At 40.7% G+C, this 10,316-nt stretch overlaps 1 pseudogene; it reads right to left on the reverse strand.

Moving 5' to 3' along the window:
• Positions 1 to 4,859: 4,859 nt before the first annotated feature.
• LOC104455275 lies at positions 4,860 to 8,970 on the reverse strand (annotated as a pseudogene).
• Between the last annotated feature and the right edge of the window lie 1,346 nt (positions 8,971 to 10,316).

A 10,316-nucleotide genomic window follows, 5' to 3' on the forward strand; every position in this document is an offset into this window, starting at 1 on the left:
AAATCCAGATTTATTAAGAGAGTCTACACTTAAATAGTGAGAGGAGACCTTCCACCAAATCTCGAATAAGTCATTCAACCATGTCTCAGGCATCTTAATGGCTAGACCGGTGATAACATTCTCACAAAATTTTCAACTACATAGAGATTTATTCGCCACAACGAGTGAAGAAAAAAACAACAACAAGAAGTGAAAGAAGATGCCGAGCAAAGTGGGAAAAAAAAACTCTTAGATTAGATTGAGAAGAAAAAAAACAAAAAAAAATCCAAGCTTAGAAAAAGAAAAGTAGAATAAACCAAGCTCTCAGCTTTCAACTGAAGTTGAGAGCTTGTAGGATAAGTTTCTTTATTATTTTTTTTTAGGGGGTGGGGAGAAGGAGTTACTGACAAAGAGATTACAACGTGTGAGTTGAAAATTAATGATATTGATTTTTTTTTGTCCATCCTATTTTAACTCCCAACTCACTTTCAGATTTTTGCCTTACCTCTTTGTAAAGTTGTTGACACCTAAATTTTGACAACACATTTAGTTATTTATCGCATTAAAAAATTAAGGATTAATTTTTAACCCCTAAAAAATATTAGAATTAAATTGCGTAGCATATAATTTAGGAGCATTTTTATTATTGCATTTACATCGGACTGGTGACAGATGGGTTTAAATTGGTAGTTCTGAGTTTTAATTTGACGAGTTAGACTAAGCCCACAAAGAGAGCAAATTAACTCGAGCCCTTTTTTTTTTTTTTTGATCGAAAATTATCTTATGAGAAATAGAGATTTGATATTTTCGGTGATATAACGGTGGATTTTTCAATATTTTTAGATAGGGCAAGTGTGACAAAGAGATATTGCGAACTTATCTTTGCAAGATTTGGAATTAGAGAAAAATCTCATTGCAATCTTGAATCTTTAGCAATATGTGATAAAATCGATGGAGAATATTGCATTTGGGTGGTGATCTTCATGGATGTTGATTTGAAAAAAAAAACCCTAGTCCACCCACCTATAAAAGGATTGCTACACGACAGTTAAGGGTCTTCTCTTTTGATCACTTGGCAGAAAGGGCCTTCTTCATTCCCTTAAAAAAACACAAAAAAAGAAAAAAAAAAGAAAAAAAGAAAAGGCTTTTGAGGAGAAAAGTCAAGGTCAGCTAAAAGGAGGCTGAAGGTACACTAGCAGAGAGAGAGAGAGAGAGGGATGTGTGAAATGACAGGGTGATAGGGACAAAAGAAAAAAGGAAAAAAGAAGAAACAAAACAACATATTGTTCTTTTTCTTCGCGGACTCTCCCCACCGGTGTTCGCTGTTGCCGCTCTTCGCGCCGGTAGCTGAGCCGCCGACCGCCGCTACTCCGCCGGCGACCCATGAACCCACTCTACTCCACTATCGCTCCGCGCTCTCTAAAATACTGCCTCTGCCGCTCTTGCCGTGCCATCGCTGGAGCTTCCCCCGCACCTACAAGCTTACGCCACTGCCTCACCCGCGAGCCCATGCCAACACCACTTCGCCAACAAGCCGCAAGCCCCGCACTAGCCCGTGCTTGCCCGTCAGCTCGAGCGCTGACGCCACAGCTATGCCATCCTAAAATTTCAATTCTGCTTTCAATTGAATAAATCAGGCATTTCATCAACGCGCCTATAGTGCTATTCTCTGAGCTGATCACTCATGAGATAATTAGACTATTTGGGGAAGTCATTAAGGAATTTTAACGCAATACACTTGAGAGTTCGACTAGGATTCGACTACTCAACCGTGCTCATCTGCAAAGATCATTATGGCACAGTAAAGATCGATTAGAGATCAGAGATATGTTGATTCGATTGAGATATAAGACTAAACGTTGGTGATTCCACCAAATTGTAAAAGTCTCGTCAATTAGCACTAGATTGATTTTTTTGTCGTTTTAGTACCTTGTGTCCGTATTTGAAACTTTGAGATTTTCACAACCATCAAGAGTTGCCAATGTGTCAAAGAGGTACATTGTGGCTCGAAGAAAATCGACTACCGATCAATTGCACTAAAAATTTCTGAAAACTACCCGGTCACCTATGTCAAGAAAAAATCACGCCAGATCGAAATTAACCGTGAATTTGAATCCGATTTCAAGTCCTGTCATGCCACAAGTCATTTTAGGAATGTCGATCGATCCTCCAGAAAGATTTTTCTACAAACCGAGATTTTCGACGAAATTTCAAAGTGATGCCGTTTTTGTTCGGAAAATTCATGGGATAATTTTTTATCGCACAATTGGGATGCAAGTTGGTTCTATTGGCGTGGAAAATTGTCAATTTGATCGAGGACACCACGGTGGAATTTATGGGAGCGAATTGTTTTAATTCAAGTAGGAATTTGGTTCAATTTGGAGGGAGACCTTTCAAAATTCGTAGGCCCCCTTGCTCCACACTTTGGGACCAACTCAAAAGCTTCCTAGGGAAGCTTTATGGCTGCAAGTTGCTGAGGAAGACAGCCCATCCATGGTGGGGCCTCTTCTAAGAGACAAAGAGATAGGAAGTGAAGCAAGTGGCCCCCTCCAAGCCAAAGTTGTCCCCCCTTCTTCTTCTTCCCCATTCAGTCGACCCCTTCCATTTCCAGCCAGCTTGGAGTCTCAAAAACCTAGAAAACCTAGCAGAGCAGCTCCTTCCTCTGTCGAGCAGCCCATTCGAGTTGTCCAGCACCGCCGAAGTCCAACCGCTTCAACGTCGCACCCCGCGACACTCGCTTGCTCGTCCCATTGTTCTATGCCTCCAGCCATTCGTCATAACCATCCCGAGCCTCCCCGTGACCGTTGAAGCTCAGCCGGAGCTCCTTCGTTGCTGTCTAGCCACTGCCTGCCGCCGTGAAACCCTGCCTGGATTGTTGCAGCCTTCGCTGGCCCTGTCTCGCCGAACTAGCAGCTCAGCCTCCTTCTTAACCCAACGAATAGAACCGAGAAGCCCTGGGTCTGTAGCTCACTGTTTGGCCCGTTTCTGAGCCCTTTCGGACCTCGAAAGGTGCCCCGTTTTGGAGTTTTTGGCCCGTCTCCTCCTCGCCGTCGTCATGGTTAAGTCAGATTGCAAATCTAGTGAGTTTACTCATTAATCTTTGCTTAGAGAGCTAATGATGCTTAATGGTTGATTAGTTCAGATTAAGTCTAGTTTAGGTGGTTAGTTAGAACGAATTAGCGATTTAGTTAATCGTTTATGCATGTTAGGTGGTTAGAATTGTGCAATTAGCAAGTAGATAGATCGTATTATTTATCTAGATAGGTTCGGAAATTTTATAGGCCCGTTTCGGTATTTAATTAGACTTTTCCGGCCTAAGTGTGCATTTTTGCTATTTAATGGTAATTATTTAATTAATTTTGGTAATTATTTAATTATTTATTATTTTCCGAAAATTAGACCGGGATAGTTGGTGACCGGAATTTCGTACTGATTGCAATGGTGTGTTTGGTTTATTTATTTGGGTGCTAATTTGTGTAATTTGAGTGTGATTTGTAATTTTGGGTATTTATCCCAAAATTTATTAATTTCATTATTTAATTAGAAAATTACTGTGTGTCGTTTATAACGCCAAAAATATTTTTATGAACTATATAATTAGTGAGATTTTGTAAAGTAAAAATATTGTATTTTGGCTAAGGCCGACCGTGTACCCATACACGATTATTTTTATCGGGTATGATAAAACGATGAAATTGTTGGGTGACCAGGATTATATACTATATCAGCCTGCAGGTTTTGATATATCAGCTTAGAGTGAACAGTATACCAGTATACTATATCGGCCTGAGGGCTTCGATATGTTAGCTTAGCGTGAGCAATATACCTTGGTAGCTTCTGGTGAGCATTATCAATATACTATATTAGCCTACGGGTCTTGATATGTCAGCTTAGCACAAGTAATATGCTTTATCAGTTTAGAGTGAGCATTATCAGTATACTAAATCAGCTTGAGGGTCTTGATTTATCAGCTTAAAGTAAGAAATATACTTGATCAGTTGTAGTAAGCTATACTATCGGTTGTCAACTTAGGGTGAGCAATGTTCGATTTAATCGAATAGTGTGGATGGTATTGATGACATGGAGTAGAGTGAATCGATTAATCGCTGTTTGATGTGATTTGAATTGAAGTAATTGCTTGATTTTATGAATCATACTGACTTGCAGGAAGGAACGGAGGTGAAGTAAGTCCTCTGACCCATGCTTGTGTTTAGGCAGCCCTTAGGGCGTATTTCCTTCCTAGTCGGAGTTTAGGGAATGAACTTGCTGAGACGTCGTCTTACCTCGTTGTGAGATGGCAGCTCCTCCCACGCATTTTGGCCAGCTGAAGAAGGTCACATAACAGGTATCTTATATTCCGCTGCATGGGAACCCTAGGGGATGGGTCTATGAGCTCGTGAGGTCCATGGTCTGGATTGATACGAGTCTACCCCATAAGGTACCCCATCAATACAGATCGTGATATTGTCATGAGTGGAATGGGCAAAGAGAGAGTCTCATACCGGAATCTGAGATACCTATGTATGTACTGGAGATAGCTTTTAGAAAGGGTACGACCGACCCCTCAGGTAGTTCAGTGGTGGACCCAAGTCCGTCGGATCTAGGGTCCCTAGTGTATTCGATAGATGATTCAAATGCTTGAGGACTTGTAGCACTCTGAACCTCCCCTCCCTTTTTGCAAACCTTGTATATAGTCGGCTAATATTGTATAAGACTTGGTTTGACATATGAATATAAGTGTGTTGTGGTTTTTGAAAATTTGTAGTCCTACTTTTCTATCACATCTTGTTGTTGTTTGGGGATTTATTATTCACTTTTGTATGCATATTAAAATGAATGGGTCGGCGACGTGTCCTGAGACGTCACTATTTAATTGACCGCTAAGGGATGGACACATGCTCGAAGGATTGGGGCATGACAACAGCTACTCGCCTGTCCAGTTGCGCCCGGCGCCCGTCTCGTGCAACTCCGTTGCCGACGACCGCCACCCCTGCAGTAGCTCGCCTCTGCCAACACCCAACGCCAGTAGATTCCGAACCGCTTGCTACCGCACCGGTTGCTACCCCTTCGTGCCCCATTATAACCCTTGCAAATTCGGTTTTACCTACCCACTACCGCCACCTCCGCCTCGCTTTGTCGCCCCTCGTCGGAGCTCCGAACGGCTGCCCTCCACCCTCAACCTTGTCCACTAGCACGGCAACTTGTCCTTGAGCCACACCGAGCCTCCATCGTGGGTCCGAGCCGCCGTTTGCTAAACCTCATTTGGAAGCCCAAAAATCCCAATTAGGTAGATTTTTTTATTTGTTATTTTTTAAAAATATTTCATTTCTTTATTGGTTATATATTCCGGGTGCATGATTGAAATCCCCGACGTGATATTCGTAACTCGAGTAGCCTTTTAATTTCACAACATGCATACGATTGACAATCCGATTTTTGCGTCCGAAATCTAACTCGCAATCGCATGGAAAAATCGCCAATCCAATTTCACGATCGAGATTTGATTCGCAATTTTGTTTAAAATTGGCCAATCCGATCTCATGCGCGAGATATGATTTGTCAATTTATGAATATCAACCTTATCTTGCCTGATTTATTGTTGCATTATTTGAATCGATTTTGTTTTCGTAAAAGAAAATCCAAAAAAAAAAAAAAAATTGAGTTAGGTTAGGTTCATGTTTTGCATGTTTAGAATAAGAAATTTAGTTATTTTGAATTTTGAAATAAAAATCCCAAAAAATACATTAATTTAGGATGTTAGATTTTCTTTTTATTAATTTAGATTGCATGTTTAATTATTGGACAATTTTAATTTCGAATTTTATAAAAAAGAAAAAAACTAGAATTAGGGCATTCCTTGCACATCATTGCATATTATGATAACATTGCATGTTTAAATTTATTTTCTAACTAATTATAAGTTCGGATAATTTTTTTACATAGATTACATTTTAGGATAGGGATTACCAAGTTAAGATAACATTCTAATTTAAATTAAGATTTGGCCTAACCTAATTCTTAATATAAGTTGGATAATGTCTTAATTTGGATAGATAATTTTTGCGATTTTCTAATTTCGAATTTCATGGAAAATACCAAAAAAATGTCTTTGAATAAATTAATTTCATTCTTTAGGATAGGTTGCATGCTCATTAAGGAAACACAAAAATATTTCACTTATGTCATATAGTTTAGATCATATTGCCATGTTATATGATTTCATGTTAGATTAGTAGCATGCATTGCATAAAACATGATTCTCATTAAATAAGTGAAAACAAAAAAGTAATTACGTGTTAATTAAAAATCATATTTAGGACCATCGATGTGAATTCTGATCTAATACTACAGATGCTTTCGATGTCATGAGATAAGTTTTATAATTTATTCACAGCTTTATCTGAGTGTTAAATTGGTGGTTTGCGCACCCACATGATAACCTTACATGTTAGGGAAATAAATTAAAATCAATTCAAACTGCTTGCCAAACATGTTTTTTTTTTTCAAAATAAAAGGGAAAAGTACCGGAAAGGCGTTAGAGAAATCTAGCGTAATTAAGTCCCCGAACTCATAAATCTCTAGTTCATAGGAGTAATGTAAATCTCCCATTACTTTAGTTGGGTTTCTAATCGGCCCACCAAAAATAGATTAGTGGCAACTCTTAATTGAAAAATTATTTGCATGTTAAAAACTTAAACCTAAGTCATGAATTGGTATGGACTTGAGAGAGCTTGAACTAAGTTTAGACTTAGTAATTCATTAACCAAATCCTAAGTGATTCACCCGAGATTAGATCGCGACAAAAGTATAAAAGAAAAAACTCACCCATGAAACTAAACATCCCCACCGTTAGCTCACTTAAACAAGTGGGGAAGACAGTCTCACCTCTTGTCGTGGCCTATCCCTTGAGGCGGGAAGATGTTCCTCAAGCAAGTAGATTTAGGGGCATTTGCTCATAAAACAGTCCAAGCAGGTGTCCTCAAAATAGATGGCTTCGAGAGCATCATCTAGTCGATGGGCCATACTTGGTCCATTAATTACAAAATAAATTCTTTCCCAATGGCAGGGAAAAAATTCAAGAAATCTATATTCTTTCTTCAGTATAGCATAGCTTAATAAAAAAAAATTAGAACGTTCATTCGAGCCAAAGTATACGTATATGGAATATCCATAAAATGATTTTTTTTTGTATGCATAAAAAATAATTTATTCATATGGAAATCCACTCAACTCAATTTAGTTAAAAACAAGTAAAAGTAACAAATTGAAATAAAATAATAGATTCAACGTGGGTCCTACCAAACCCACACCTTGCAATATGGGATTCATTTTAAGTTTTTAGACAACCTAAAAATGTTATCTATGAGTCGCCACGAGACTCTTTGTTGGGAGTTGGCTAGAAACCCAATTAAGGGTCGAAAGACTTCCCTTGATTTTCACGAAACTAGAGATTTCATGAGTTTAGCGACTTGGATTACAATAAAGATGCTTGTTAAGGCCCTTTCGGTAACTATGAGTTTAGTTGTTATCTAAGGTGGTCAAGCAATCTTTTTACATTTTCGTGCAATTTAAATCCTAATGTTAAGTGATCACACATGAAAGATACAACACTCTGAACCTATTTGGATTAGCACTAAACAGGACCTAGTCAAACCTTTAACCAGACAAAAAAAAAATCAGAAGAGAAGAGTAGTATTTCAAATCTCTTTTGGAATCGAGTCGAAAAACCTTTTAATGAAGCTCTATGCTCTTATCTATTTATAGAGCTTTACATTCATGTACATAAGAGATATGTGAATTTATAGACGCATGGGTCCGTTCGGTTCGGGTCGGGTTTCTGGGTTTTCCTTTTCTTTTTTTTTCACCTCCCTTTTCTCTGGGTTAGTTAAACCCAGCTTTTGCTTTAGCGTTCTCTGCCCAAACAATTCCGTCAAAATCTTAATAATAGTAGGAACACGAGATCCGGAACCGACGACCTCAATCATATGTACATTCTCAACTGCAAGACCGGCTTACGCAAGAGTCTTCGCAAAGGTCCTTTCACTCGCTCCAAAATCGGGGGCGCCGCATTCAAACTCATCCCTCTTGATAAATCCCCTGATATCCTTTTCATCCATCAAGCACTCAATATTCAAAGGCACCTCGGGATTTGCACTGAGAACTTTCTTGAGCTTCTCACAGGCAGCCCTAAGCCGAAGACGAGCTCTAGCATTTTAGAAGACATCAATGTTGTATTTGCTCCTTAAATTTCTCAGCAAACTAGTGGAACAAAACCTCATCAAAATCTCTGCCACCCAATGACCGATCATAAGAGTGAGCAAGGACTTTCAACTGTCCTTTTTTTGAAGCCTGCAATGCAGACTTGCACGACCAATATCAACAAACGCAACATTAAGCGGGTCAACTTCAGGCAAATCAGTCTTGTAGATACCATAAGCCAATGCAGTTGCAGTGGTCTCATGGATTAACTGAAGAGGGTGTAATAAGCCTGCAATAGTAGCAGCATCTAGGACTGCTCTTCTCTGGAGGTCTGTAAAGTAAACCCGAATTCCAATGCAGTAATCCACTACTGTTGCATTTAGATTCTTCTCAACAATACTCTCGAGATTCGAGAACATCATACCAAGTACTTGGGCAGGTGTGAATGTCCTTGCTTCTCCAAGATACCTCGCATGTATCAAAGGATACCCAATAGGCCCCTCAGCCACTTGGAAAGGCAATGACTGCAGATCCCCCTGGAGTTCAGTATCTACAAATTTCTGTCTAATCAATCGCTTAATCTGGGAAATAGAATTCTTGGGGTTCATCATAGAAGCAGCTCCTGCAGTCCCAATAAACCGCTGCTTCTCACCAAAGCAAACAATTGCAGGGTTCTCACATTAGGACTCGTCATTGAGCACAACATCGATCCCCCTTTGCCGTGCAACGGCGACAATGCAACTCTCATTCCCAAAGTCAAAACCAACCACACTCATCTTTAGCTTGGAAAACCAATTCGGGAGACAAATACGCCGGGCGGGTGCGGTAAAAAGTGTTGATCACTGATAAATAATAACGAAGTGAATCAATCTGTTAATTAAGTACAAAATTGAGCAGCAGACCATCTAAACAAATAGTGCAGCATCAAGCAAAACTCGAGCACAAATATCGTTCAAGCTCAAACAACTCCACATAAACATGCCAAGAGTCGGGAAACAATCCACTTAATCGAATTACACATTCAACACAAATGCAAAACATCTAAAAGCCAAATCACGCGGGACAATCAACTGGCGTAAACTTCCCACAGCTTCAACAATCTCAATCATCGCAAATCTGCAATACTTTGATAAACCCACCGAGCCGCCTCACCAAATCAGAAAGCTACAAAAGTAAATTCCAACAACGGAGCTACCGAAACGCCAAAACAAAATCAATTCTTTCCCACATCCCATGCAAGCCAACCACGAATCACGACCGCATCCCCCCCCCAACCTACTTATGTATTAGCACAAGCATCACCCAGATTCACCACGACATCACTTACATTAAGAAGAGCATAAATCGTGTCAGCAACATCAGAAGCCTCGGCTGTGATTCGATACGCAATGTCCCTAGCAGAAACCCCACCCCGGCCTTCAAAGAACCCCAAATCCCTCTCGAGAACCCTCTCGAGCACATCCACGCGAACCCTATTTTCATTTGGCTTCCTAAAGAAATGCGTGCTGCAGGTAGCTCGACACGGCCCAAGCCAGCACCAAAACCCCCAGCGCGAAGCCCTCGCCCCTCAATTTGAAAACATCGGCGCCACCAAAGTCGGAGGAGAGTTTGCTGATCCGGGGGACGAGCTTGAGAGAGAGCGCTCAAAAGGCGCAGTCGTGGACTGGGAGAGAAGGTAGGGCTTGCGGGACCGGAGTGGAAGGGATTTGGGAGGGGGAAGGGGAGGGGTTTTCGGCGACGGACGGCGACGGCGACGACGAGGCGGAGGCACGTCGATCGGAGGAGAGGCCGAACTGGCAGTCATGAGCGTAGGCGACGGAAGCTCCGTTGGAGATCGACGAGGGCGGGCAGAATCAACGAGAAGGCGCGGTCGTGGACAGCGGCGGAGTCGACGAGAAGGAGAAGGCACAGTCGTCGGAGAAGAAGGCGGAGCCGATGAAGGACCGAGGGTATGCATTTGACTGTTTGGCCGTGGGTAAAGATGAGAACATGTTTGTGTTTGGTAGCTTGTTTTTAATGTGTTCCGAGTTGAATAATGTTTCAACTTGATTCGATCCAAAACATGTTTCTTTACTTATCTTATATCTATTACTCGAATAGAATCAAGACCCGAAATATGTATTTCGGGTCATGTTCGG

The sequence above is a fragment of the Eucalyptus grandis genome, chromosome 7 (assembly GCF_016545825.1).
Source record: "Eucalyptus grandis isolate ANBG69807.140 chromosome 7, ASM1654582v1, whole genome shotgun sequence".
NCBI lineage: Eukaryota > Viridiplantae > Streptophyta > Magnoliopsida > Myrtales > Myrtaceae > Eucalyptus > Eucalyptus grandis.